Source organism: Anoplolepis gracilipes, chromosome 5 (genome assembly GCF_047496725.1).
Source record: "Anoplolepis gracilipes chromosome 5, ASM4749672v1, whole genome shotgun sequence".
In the NCBI taxonomy this organism is placed as follows: Eukaryota; Metazoa; Arthropoda; class Insecta; order Hymenoptera; family Formicidae; genus Anoplolepis; species Anoplolepis gracilipes.
Genome location: NC_132974.1, coordinates 13,453,752 through 13,468,098, shown reverse-complemented (window position 1 = coordinate 13,468,098; position 14,347 = coordinate 13,453,752). Strand labels below are relative to the sequence as shown.

The 14,347-nt window shown below is 35.6% G+C and overlaps 1 protein-coding gene across 1 annotated transcript in view; it reads right to left on the bottom strand.

The window, feature by feature from the left end:
• Positions 1 to 13,423, bottom strand: part of Gudu (Armadillo repeat-containing protein gudu) — a 65,825-nt gene extending 52,402 nt beyond the window's left edge. The window contains exon 1 of the mRNA XM_072891938.1: positions 12,914 to 13,423. The gene's annotated coding sequence lies outside the window, so the exon portion shown is untranslated. The remainder of the gene's footprint in view (positions 1 to 12,913) is intronic.
• Positions 13,424 to 14,347: the final 924 nt, after the last annotated feature.

The window sequence follows — 14,347 nt, the reverse complement described above, 5'->3', positions numbered from 1 at the left end:
AATGGAAATAATGACGCTTCCATGATTTCCTGATGAACAATGATAGACATATGTATGCCGAAATAAAAAACAGTTTTTTTTTTTTTTTTTTTTTTTTTTTTTCGACAAACCGTTGCTCCTACAGAAACGCGTGCAACCGTGAAAAAGAGATTTCGCGTGAAAAATCGAAATCTGTGAAAGAGAGCAGCGGAAGCCACCGCGTGGGTTAGTCAACTATATTGACGTGTCAGAGTAGACAACCCAACTGTGAAACTTTTTTCGGTGGATTAATTTTTCCATTCCGAAACGGCGGACAACAAATAAAGGCGCCAGGGGGCTACCTCCAGGTTTCAACTGTATTTACAAAATTTTTATTCAAGTTACATATATATTTTTGTTTCCTAGAGGTGACATATGCCGGGGACATTTCTTGTTCCATTTTCGACTTTCCAATCGCATCATTATCGGTGCAAATGACGTGACGACATATACGTATCGTGTCAGAAAATAGAGACACGTTTGCGCGCGCGCGCGCGTATCCCCTTACCTCTCCCCTTCTCTCTCCCTTCTATCCCTTTCACCCTTCCCTGGTGGAAGTAGAAGACGATTAAGGGCTTCGGCGGAAATTGACGTGCCTTCGTACGTGCGGCGCGATGGATTTCTATCCCTTCGGTGGCCGGAAGCCAGACTTGCACTTCTGGTGATTCGTTATGGACGAACTTCGAGTTTTGCGGCGGTCGTGGCGGTCAGTAATGTCGGTCAGGCATAGAATTCTTTCGCTCTGCTTCCTTCACGCGCTAAATTACTGGCTCTGAGACATTTGATAAAAATATTTTACGGTTCGGACAACGGCGAGCTGACTTATATACTTTGGCGCTCAATTTTTCAATCTTTCTTTCTCTTTTTCTCTTTCTCTCTCCTCTATTCGCTCATTCTATAGTTGCAGTAATTTAATTTTCATATTTTTTTATTCGACAAGAAAGGGAGAGACGAAAAAAGGGTAAAAAGAAAAAGAAATAAATCAGAAATTCGAGATGTCGAGATATAATTTGAACAATCTTTTTCTCTCTGGGTATAAAAATTTATAATACATATGTTTGCATAATTTCTTTCTACTTTTGATGATATAAAATCATATTAAAGTTATTATTTCGAAAGAATCTCTAATTTAAGATTATAGAAAAACATTTTATATATCTTTTCTTTTATTATCTTTTTTAATTACCTTTAATTTCTCTAGTTTTTTTTTTTTTCTCTTTAGGAGTTTCTTTTTGTTCGTGTCACGTTTGTACTTATTCGGTCATTGATCTGCTCGACATCACATTCGGGTATTGTCTGCCGTTCGATTACATTGCAAGCGGTTACTTTAAGGTTTTATGGGGGAAGCAACGTTACTCCGCTCGCTTGCTCGCTCGCTCTGCTCGATAAATGCGCTTACGCGTCAAAACTTTCAAGATGGATAGCCGAGTTGCGGATTCATATTTAATATGATCCGGCTTGTGCACCTACGTCGGAAACAGTTCCATCACAGACCGTGATTCTACAAAATGCGCGCGGGATATTATGCGGGAAAGCTTTTTCTCTCTTTTACAGTCTGTTTGACGTGGCAAGTTACATTTCTCAACTAAATTCGTAAAGAGAATCGAGCGAAATAATCAAGTGAAGTAACAATAACAAGTAAACGTAACGATGAGAGATTAACAATATAATATACATTTGTAAAATTATTACAAAACGGCGAGTATTCATTCTTGACGATCCTTGAAAAATAATATAATAATAATAATAATAATCAATTTGAAATGAATTATCGAAAGTTAGTTGTACATTTTGCTTGATTATCTATACATCTTTAATTCGTCATTAAATATTTAGAGCAAAAGATGGAAAAGTCTCTCTCGTGTTTAATGACTTTTACCTTTCGCAAAGATGATGACATCTTCGCAACTCGCAGTATATCTATAATTATAGATACGTCCCGGGAGAAAACTTAACGAAAGGATGAACTTTACGACATGGACTTTTAGTGATTTTGAAAACATGTATCACGTTTCTGTCGGAAAGAAACGTTTTTTATACGAGCGTTTTTTCTTTTTATTTTTATTTTTTTTTTCTTTTTCAACCGAGAAATATTCTTCTCTCTCTGCTTTTCTCTTCGGCCATCCATGGCGTCGCTCCAGGTATCGTTGACTGTTTAATGAGACTTTTGTGTAATTAACGAGAATGGAGAAGAGAGGAGAAATTACGCGCAAATATGACCCGCATATGTGCGGGGGTTAGTAAAATAATATTATAGAAAATATACGCGGCACTTTGTATCTACATCTGAAGAGGAAATTGGAATAAAATCAAGATTTTATCGAAATCTTTCGAGGGATCTGAACTCTCGAAGGGCCGCCTCAACTATCGAAGTCGCGTATTTGCATTCGGAAACCGAAAGTTTATCAGACACGATCGGCGGAAATGACAATTTCCCATCGTACGCTTTTAAATATATATATATATATATATATATATATATATATATATATATATATATATATGCGCATCTATCTATTAATATATGCATATACGTATATGTATATTAATATAGTATACATAACATTTGTCGGCGCATTTATAGGCCGAAACGCGCGCGTACGACGATTATTGCATGCAAATCTAATTAAAGTACAACATTAATTCAGCGCTTAATGGCAGTAATGAGATTTCATGCACAAAGCGCATGGAACTAATTAAAATGGAATATTGGCTGAACGTGTGCGTGCCGTACGTGCAATGAAAGGCCCGTATTAGTGCGCGACAATTCCCACAGCTTCCCTTAAAACATTCGTAAGAGCCGAGCGTCAAGATCGGCGATTCTCTTCGCCACGTGTACCTCTCTATGTGTATACGTACATATGTCCGTGGGTTTGAGTCACTGGGTATGTAGCGGGCGAGAGACGTGACCGGACGAGGAACGCGAAGGTTACAGCTCGGCCAGGGTGTTTGGACTGACAGTGAAGCGAGCGTGAAATATGTCAGACGCTCCGATGCGAGACGTGAGAAACCGAAAGGTTGCCGGATTCGCATTCTCAAGTAAAAGCCCCGCCATCCTCCCCCCTCGCACATTCCCCTCCCCCTCCCCCTCCCCTAACCTCACCCCCTTTCACCTCATCTCTTTCCGTCTGTGCTAGGCACTAGGCTAGACTCTTTCTTAGTCAGCGCGATATTCAGCTGACTCGTTGTTTATTTTTTCAGAACCACGCAAAGAAAGAGAGAGAGAGAGAGAGAGAAAGAGAGAAAGGGGGGGGGGGGATAAAAATGTTATTAGATCCGTGAAATAATACATCCGGATGGAGATTGTATATCGCTCATGCAAATGTACACGGTTACACGAGGATTTCGCTTATACCGCGATATTAGGCTCTGGAATATATAGGCTTATTGTGAAATAACTGGCAAATCTGATAAATAATTGCTTCAATTTATGTAAGCATGTAATAATTAAGATCTACGCTAATATCTGGTAATACTACGTTCTCGTTTACAGTCAGATTACATTACTGTGGCTGATTACATATGCATAATGTACGATGGCAGATATTATATATATATATATATATATATATATATATATATATATATATATATATATAAAATTATATATCTCTCGATTTGAATAGTTTGATATCGCAAAAGCAAACGTAATTTTAAAAGCCATTTATTATTTAAGTATACACATGTAGAAAGATAGATAGAGAGTGAGAGAGAGATGAAAAGAAATATAAATTCTAGAGACAAGTTCGATTATTATTAATGAATTATTAATAGACGACGGAAGCACTATACATATATACTTTATTCCAATTAGCATGAATGAGCTGTACGCATAATTATGTGTTTCTTTCAACATCAATTTCAATAATGATTGTGATATAAATAAAATATTATTACCGCTTGATCGTAAAATCTCATCTAATATTTCTAAAATCTCTTTTCTCGTTTAATCTAAAAATTTTTGAAAATATCTGTTATTCTGGCACAATTAAATATTTCATTTCAATTTAATATAAATAGTTATTGTAATTTATTACTAAAGAGTCAAATTTATTTATATGTATAAGTAGGTTGATGACGAATATGTTATGAAATTCTTGATCTTTAATAAGACTGAATTATAAAAATTGATTTTATTATTAGTAAGACTAAATTTTAAGGATTTATTTTCAATATGATTCTTTATTTACATTTTCCTTACATTTTTTATCATTCTTCTTCTATACTTTTTTAATAGGTAAGTCTTTGTATATTTATATCGCGATGATATAAAAGAATATTAAAAATTGACGTGAGGTTATATTAAGGAATATTAAGAATTCACGTGAGGTTTTGATGAGATCGATTGAAACAGCGCGAGATAGGCATGCATACATATATACAAGCACTTTTATCATCCTATATGAAATCCCTTGTCTATCCTCGACTGTTGCCGCTTTGTCGGCTTTATATCCTTCATGATGCCTTTATGGGTTATGAATCCAATATCCGGAAAAGCGTACTCCTCAACGTACATCTTCTTCATTTTGTCTGTTTATACATATATCGATGTGTAAGTACGATTTACTCGTAAATAATACTACATTATGGAGATAATTACATTAGAAAACTTTGAAAGGAAGCTCTTTATGGCAAACAACTCTATATCTTGGAATTCAGAGCGTTTGCGAAGGTAAAATTTGACGTTTGTTTAGGAGGCCTTCACACATGGCCATATGCTGCAATTTTCTCAATAATCGCTACATAGCGCGCTTTTTTAGTCATTATCAAAGATAATCGATATTTACAGTACTTTATGCGCATGCATTATTCGAAATAACGATATTGTGAATCTTATATCTTACCATATTTTTACTTTTGACTACCCGCAAAGTTTTTCATTTGTTCACTAAAAACTGTTATAACGTCGAATAAATAACAGTTAAGCTATCGTAATCGACGTTGGACATATTATAAAGATATGTAAATTATTATATGACTTATAAGTTTTATTTTCGTTTTTACTATTTTTTTTATAAATATTTTATGGTCATCTTTTCCTTAAAAGTTGGCTAAGCTGGCCAATGCTTATGTTGTATTATTTTGATAATATAAAATTTCTATGAAATATTTTCCTTTTAATTTCGATAATATTACGTAATTTAAGCTTCAGCGAAGATAATATGCCAAGCGCTATTAAAAAATAACAAAATTTAAAGTATGTTTTTTGCATTTTAAAAAACTATGGCCATCTTACCCGAGTTTACCCTATACAGGTAAAACAATATATCGAGGTGTCAAAGTTTCTACGAACAATCACAGCTCTAAGAACAAGATTAATTCAGCGAGTAGCAAATGACAAATAAATGACATATCACTCACCTCGCGGTTGCTCCGCAGTCGCTCCGACGTGTTTTCTCTAGCCTCCTCCTCTTCTCTTGTTTCTCCTTTGCTGCTCCTTCATGGCAGCACTCACACGACATTCGCGAAAACATAGTTAATTACGATCGTGCACACACTAATCAACAAGATGCGACGATCACGCGGCACTTCCCGTTATCACATGCGACGTGCACTTTAATATACATATTCTGACGGGAAAATATAAACATTATGAAAAATAAAAATGGAAAATAAAGCTGTGTGCATTATTTTGAAAAAATATATTTAAAATTCACAAGTCACTAGGCTACGCTATTGCTAAAAAATAATATAGACCTTTGTTGTTTGATGCTACGACTATTATTTTGTACATGTATATTATATAACATAAATATGAATAAATATACGAGATAGAATTAAAGAGATAAATATGGAAAATATGTCGTTGCTTTGCCGACTATTCGCGAGATAGACTGCGACCGTGTAAATCACAACAGCCGAATGTAAAAGCGCCGAATTTTCATCATGAATATTAAAATATGTAATTACATACGACTATTCGCTAATTAAATTCGGAATTGATCTCTTTTGTATCCGCGAACGTTTTGTTAATGACCGAAAAATTCGAAAATGATATGTATTAGTAACTTTGCCCTGATTTCGCGCAATATTACGTGGCGCTTCGACATGTCATTAATCACGGCAAGTAATTAAACGCGCGAGTTGATAATCGCAAAGAATGATCGATTGGCATTTTTAAATATTCATCGCGATCGCGGTTAGAGAAATAATGCTTTCCACGTCGAATGACAACAATATGTCAACAATTGCGTGCTGTATATATATATATATGTATATACGTCGCCGAACATTGTGAGACAGTTAATTTCATCGCGAAATATCTAATGTATTACAAACTGAATTCACGCGGAATATTCTGTTCCTTGTATTTATTAAATTAATTATTAATCAATCGTATTGTATCTATATTTATTTTTTTTTTTCGTCGCTCGTTTCTGCGATTTATTGCGCGTTTCCAATCCGAAAAATAAATTACCTCTGCATAAAAAATTCTTAAAGCGCGTTACGCGAGATATACGTACAAAAATCTTTAACCATCGACGAGATAATTATTCTCCCCCTTAAAAATAACTGTCCGTAAATATTTCGTAGTATCGCGTACGAACGTTGATAGAATAATAATATTTCCGCGCGTTGCGTAGGTTCTTATCCTTCTCCTTCTCCCAATTGATATCTTTTGAGTAGTGGGGAACCCCCACCTACGCACTATGCCATATTGATATACCAGCAAGTATGTAAACAAGGACGCGCGTCGCTATTTCTTACACGCTCCAGGATTGTCAAAGAGATAACATAAGAGTGTAATATACGTAATAGTAAATTTTTCATAACATATCGTAGCAAAATAGTAATTTATAATTCTTATTCTCCTTTCATCGATTTCTATTTTAAATTAATATATTATAATTTATGTATATATTAATATGTATAATATACAATATGTATAATATACAATAATATGTATTATATATATATATATATATATTAATATGTATATATGTATATGTATTTTATTATAATTAATTTGTATGTATAACGGAAGAGAGAAAGATATCGCTGCGGTAAATAGTCGTCGATACGATTACGAATCGCAATTACATTGATCGCAAGAATTAATTAATCGCGCGAGTTGATAATCGTTAATTGCAATAAATGTAAGGAATGATTGCGTTTGGTATTTGTCGCGTATTTGATCGATCGTTTGCCGAGAGATAATATTCCACGAGAGGTAAATTCGGCGCTCGTCTTTTACGACGTATATATACATAATTAATGTTTATATTCGCGGTCACCTTGTCATTCGCAGGACGAGAGTCGCACGAGAAAGAAGGAGCGACGTGAGTCCTTATTACTTTTCGTCGGATTATTAATTTTCGAGACGTGACCATTCCTCATAAAGGATTATCAGTCTGTGCGATTAATTAATGATTAACACGATGATTGACAAATCGTATCGACGAGATGGCTATTAATCAAGATGACAATTTTGCGCAGTTTTAAAGAAATAAAAATCAAAGCTACAAAGAATAGAAATTATAGTATAAATTATCATTTCATTGCGATTTTTATTATTAATTATTTTTCTAGTTGGAACGCTTGGAACAAGTATATCAAATATATCACATATCGCGATTAGAATTTTTTTCTCCAATTTTGACGTACTTTATCGGTCACTTTTCGGATTCAGAACATGGAGTAATATTATCGAATTGTGCGATTCAAGTAACGTCAATGGCGTCAATCAAATTTTATAATTATAAATTTGCAATCTTGCAGGATTTACGCGTTTGAAATATGTATCGCACACGTGATACTGAATTTTTATTGTGTATTTTCAGGCGATGTTTCGCATCTTTTTTATTGTCAAATCTAATCATATTTTAATACGTTAATCGCATAATGAAAATTTGATATCAATAATTAATTAGAATATATAATTTTATACATTTTACATGATTTAATATTTAGTAGATTGAAACCCGTCGCGCGTGTAATCGGAAAAGCTTATATTTATATTTTTGGATATTTTTTGGGGGGAGAAGGGGGGTAATTATTTTAATTTGAATTCACGTAATTTGTATAATTATTTACATTTGTTATAATGCAAGCTCTACTAGTCTAAAAAAATTTATTAAAAAAACGTACTATTTTTTCAGCAATAAATGTAACGAAGCTGCGATGAGTGGTATGTGAATTCCAAGCGAATCATAACTTTATTTCTGATTTGTTTTTTTTTTTTTATTGTTCTTTCGTCAACAATATATTAAAGTGCGAATTACGCGTAATTAACGGCTGAAGTGCTGTGCAAAGTGCCGTGTGATTGTCGTATTTCGCTGATTAATAAAACGTATGATCGTAATTAATGGTGTTTTTGTGGGTGCCATGAAGAGACAACAAAAGAGGAGATCTGAGGGGAAAAAAGCCATCGGGCATTGACGGAGCAACTGTGGGGTGAGCAATTCATAATATATTTATTCATTTGTTACTCGCTCAATTAACTTGTGAAATTGACTGCTAGTTTATTATTGCGATTTATTTTACATAATTGTGCACTACAATGCGTGTGAATTATTCTAGATTTTATTTTAAAAGAAGTTGCAAAAAGGAACTTGAGAGAAAGAGAAATATTAATAATATTTACAATTTTTATTTAAATACACATATAAAATATTTCTACATTATATTTAAGATTATTATTACTTAAATTTTATTTAAAATTACATATCTCGTACGTTTGCAAAAATATTTACCATGATATATTCCTTAAAATCCTCCGTTCTAGAGAAAAAATAAATACACATCATATATATTATATATATATATATATATATATCGCGTAATGATTAGGAAATCCAATCTCGGTATAATAATTGTTAAAATATACTCCTCGTGAAACTGCTAATATTCTTCGAGTTTGTATAACGCAATATCTTGGTTATTTTCTTTTCTTTCGATATTATATGCGCCATTACTGTTTCCGCTTGGAAATAGACATTCCATAATAACGGGGAGAAAAGAAAGCACGGAATGGAAAGAGGACAGAGGAGGGAAAGGGGTACTAACGAGTACACGTAGAACGTATGTTTAGTATGTCGACAGCATCTGCGACGTAGTGAGGTTTTCTAAGGTTGGCAGCAACAACCCTGCAGTGGATAAACAAGTGGTAACAAGCTACGTGCTCGGCCTCGCCCCCGACCCTCTTGCATTACCTGTGACAAATCCACCCTCCGGCGAACGGAACCTCCCGCTAAAGGTATCTGCCGCGAAAGTATCTCGTGCAAAATTTAACCGCGATTTGTCATTTCTTTCTAGTTTCCCGACTCGCCGGGGGTTAATAACGTAGTACGCGTGTTCGTGTTAAATATTACGTAACAATGCGTTTGTACGGTACGTGCGACTACACGGCATCCTTTCGATGACTTTAGCAATTACTTCTGCGATTTTACGCGATTATATTTAATAATTCCACTTGCAGCAAAAAATAATAAAAAATCTTAGATCATGATATTTTTTGAGTTAAAAATAATTGCTAAAAACATCACACGATGGTAAATATGAAATATTAAACATGAAATTTTGTATAAAAATATTTTTGTGTTGCTAAAATTGAAAAATTTTAAAAAATTGGAATTCTTTTTCAAATGTATAATCTGCAAAACACATTAAATGAGAAATATGTGTATTTCGAAAAGCTTTTTTAAGCCCTTAAAATTTTATTACAATTAAATTATTTATAAATTAATGATAGAATTTATTATAAGGCCTTTCTCTTCATATAGATAATGTGCGTAATATATAAAACGACTTCATTAAAATTCTTTGCCTTATTAACCTGATGAGTTTGTTACTGCGTATTTTAAATAATAGATAGCGATAAATGACGGAAAGATTAGTCAAACTTTTATATAAAGTGTGATGTAATTGGCTAACACACTTTTATTACGAATTTTAAACTCGCTTTTTCATAAATTGTAAGCAAAAATATGGCAAATAATATATAAATGAATGTAAGGGATGAAAATATTGCTTTTAATGAGTCGATGCATGATTTAAAACATACCTTTATTCTTTGATATTAATATATCAGTGAAAGTACATCTCTAATTTAGATATAATATATATATATATATATATATATATATATATATATATATATGTATATATGTGTGTGTCAGTAAAAGTAGATCTAATTATATATTGTATATAAAATTAAAATTTTAATATATGTATATATTAAAATTAAAACTCAATTTAATATTATTGAATCTGGTTTAAGTAGATTAAGTATAAATTAGGTATGAATGATAGAAATGATAGAAATGATCTAATATTGATAAAGATCAGACATACGCGCATATATATATATATATATTTTATATAATTAATAATTCAAGAATAACTAGTTGTAGCGAGACATTTCTGTTATTGTGTAAAATAACTTTCGACAATCATTAACGTCAAAATGATCGAAATCTCCATCTGTACAGCATCTAATCATATATATATATATAAATAATAAATACATCAGTGTACAGAAAATATGTTTCACAGAATCGCGATTCAAGTTTTTCAACGAGACACAATATTCAATCCGCTTCAAGTTTCTTCGAACTGAAATTCACCGAGACATTGGTAATCCGCCGAGCGGATTCTTAACACTCGGCTCTCCTAATTATTTCCCGCTCCTCTAGACGTCGAGATCCCCACTTCGATTAATAAATGTTAATTTAAAAAATTACCGGGTTTTCTTTTCGTCGCATGGTCGGCAAGTCTCGGAGCTTTCTAACGGGTGGCGCGAGCGAAGAAAAACGGCGATAGATCATCGTTAAGCGCGCTCGAGTGGTTCCACCGTCGGACCCCTATATATTTTAAGGACGCCTGCAACGTAGAATGCCTCAAGTTGCTAGCTGCTTAGCGGTTGCCGGTTCGAGAAGGTGCAGCACTTTATAAATACCAATTACGAGCTTTAGCGGGTCCCGAGTAATTTAACGCGGATAATTTATATCGCTTAGCTTAGACGAAAAAAAAAGAAAAAAAAAAAAAAGGAAAAACTCACTTGGGCGCGCCCTAATTGCGCTCGTTTGTGCTTTTCGCTGGCTACTGTACCCTCGAGCTAGTTGGTCGATAATTTTGACCGTAAAAAAAAATCGTTACGTCTCTTCGTGTTAACGAACGATTACTCGCGTAGAGCTGAGGTATCCTCTGGCACGCGGGGAAAGAATCAATACGGGCGATAATGATAAAAAAATAAGCCGCTCAAAGATAGATAGAGAGAAATCATCGAAACACGTGCGCGGTGCTTGAAAATAAACCGCTTAAAAGGTATAACTCTGCAAAGTAAACTGGTTTAAAATATATGTATATATATATATATATATATATATATAGAGAGAGAGAGAGAGAGAAAGAGTTCAAAAAAATAGACTCAAACGCGTATTCTTATCAGAAAATGTAATACCGAGATATGTTGCAATTATCTCTTTGCCTCATAGCCAGGCTCTTCGGTCGTGCTTTCGTAATCGCGTCTGCTTCATTTCGGATAAGCGTTCGGATTAGCTCTCTTTTTTATTATTTTTTTTTTTTTTTAATTCGCGTGCACGTGCGTTAGACGGCAATATGTGTATTGTCACAGCGGTTTTTCAGGACGAATCTGCAACGAAAATCAAGCACACCGATGGTCGCCGTGCAATTGATCGAATATATAAACTCGGCGAAAGAAGGAATCGGAGAGGAAAGAATAAAAGGAACAAAAAATAGAATTAAAGAAAGAAAGAAAGAAAGAAAGAAAGAAAGAGAAAGAGATAGACGAGACGGGCTTCTAATACCAACGTCGCTGCCATTCGACCATTCCCGAAGTACCCACTGTGTTCCATTCGCGAAAACTTTGGCGCAGCTAGTTTTCTTTAACGAAGCGCGCCCCGCGAAAACTTAAACTTTATATTAAGTACGCATTGCTAAATTGTTTGCCTTTCGTTTCTTCGTCTTCCTTACGTCTCTCGCTTCCCATCCCTCTCTGTATCGCGCGCTCGAGTAAAAATATTTCCCTCCACGAAAAATTCTCACCCTCTTCCACCGCGCGCGATCGTCTCCCCTCGATGGCGGAGATATATACATAATTACAGCGACCAAGATAATCCGGTTACGCGTTCCGTTTCGAAACATCCGCCGATGTGAAAAGCGCGCAAATAATATTCCCATTTATTAATTAACGTAAGGATCGATCGTAGACACGCACACACACGACAGCGCGAAGAGGGTTTGGCGCGCGCTCGCGTTCGCGCGGAACCAAATCTGCCTATTCTGCAAATATGTAATCACTCGCGCGGTGCCTTTTTAAGCGGTAAGATTGGTTAATCCGTACGTCCGCAAAGTACTCGGCAGCCTCTACTGAAAATTGCGTTACTTATTCATGCTTATCCGGGGCGCCTTTCTGCGCCGAGTTTACCTCGACAAGTGGAAGTAAGAGCTTTTCGGAAAGAACAGTGGAAGGATGGAAACGTGAATAATCCACGGCGAGGAGCTTCTAAGATGCTTAAGGTCGCGGAATCAGTCTCCCTTTTCCTCTCTTCCTTTCCCCTCCTACCCCCTTCGAATCCCCCACGCTTTGGGATAGGGTTGGCGCAGATTTACATTGGATACCTGGAGATGCTGGTGATATCAAACAGCGTGAGGCTGAATACACGGAAATAACCGATTAAACCATCTACCGCGAGATATAGATATATATATATATATATATATATATATATATATATGTATATATCTCCGTGCAACGTGTTTAATCAATAATATATTCTAATACGAGAATTGGAATAAAAATAAAATTTGCTTGAATTTTAACTAACGCGAGATATGAGAGACTCTCTCGCTTGCTGTTTAGTTTTTTTGTTTTATTTGAATTTTAAGATGAAAGGCTGAATTTTGCGCGAAACATTTATTGACTTGTACTTACTCAAAGTGCGCTCTAACAAATCACGGACTTTTGTTTATCGATCATGTCTGGACTTTTTATTTAACGAACACACGCGCGTCGTCGATCGCATGTTGGAGTTAACTCAACGCTCGTAAATACTACGATAAACTGCGAACGGGAAGAAATTGCGTCGCGCGCTCGCCGAAGGGGAACGAAGGGGTTGCCCCCCCGCTGCAACTGATGCTTTACACACGACGTGTTACGTGCAGCAGCGGCAACAGCAGCAGCAACGGCAACGGCAACGGCAACGGCAACGGAAGCGGATTCTGTGTGTGTGCCAAGCTCGAGAGTGACATTCTCTCTCTTGCCTTTGAGGCGGAATATCACGATCGATTCGTGGTGCGGAGGAGGCGATTATATATCGCTTCCGGCTCCGTCGATTTACACAGACCTCCCCCTACCTCTCCTTTAGCCGCGAATAGAGAGGAGAAGAGATGCGAGACTCGAGGGCGGAATAATCTTCCGGTTGCACACACCGGGCGTACACACTTTCAGTTTTGTTTACCTCTGACGAACAAAAGTTCACGCGTGGTCCAGAAACACGTCCTCCCGGATATTCTCTCTCTCTCTCTCTCTCTCTCTCTCTTTCTCGCGCACGCGCGTCCCTTGTAGGTAGCTTTATTGAAGCTACGTGGTCGGGGTTCTTGCGAAGCTAACGGCGTCATTACGCCTTTCGCTCGCGTACGGTTGACGGCGTGTGACTGGGGAAAGGTGGAGGCGAAACTTGGAGAGCGTGTACCACGTACCACGAGGTTGAAAACCTCTATGCGGAAGTGACTGGGGAAGTACTTCGTTTCCTGAGATGTGTTGGAACGTTGAGTTCTTTGCACACCATGTGTCCATTACAACAAACATCGTGTTTCTTTTTGACACGTAAACATGTATGTACTTTTAGAGTACTTCTCGCTTCGACTTGCGACAGCGAGCGTTTAATTAATAAATTATACGAAACAAGCGCGTATTGGTATTTCTAATTGCCGTTATGCTCGCGTTGAGAGAAAATTTATCAATGTATAAAATTTACAATTTTTCACCATTTTATTTTAGGAATTTAGAATGAATAATCAATATCTTCTCTCGTCAATCTTGTTGTCAAAATAAAACGAGCTTTTTAAAAAATCTGCATAATTTCTCGCCTCCCCCCCCCCCTCTCTCTCTCTTTCTTCTTTTTCTTTTTTTTTTTTTTTTTTTTGTTTACATAATATTAAAAAAAAAATAAGAAAAAAAATGGACAAAATGTTCTTATAACGGTTATTTGCATAAAATTGCAAATATGTTATTGATATTTCGTTGAGATGCAACGATGATGAAAATACGTTTTACAAATAGGGAGGATACACAGAGGTATTGTCCATTTCTAATTCCGAGAAGGAGAGAGACGGCAAAATCTGAGATTTAGGAAGAACGACACGT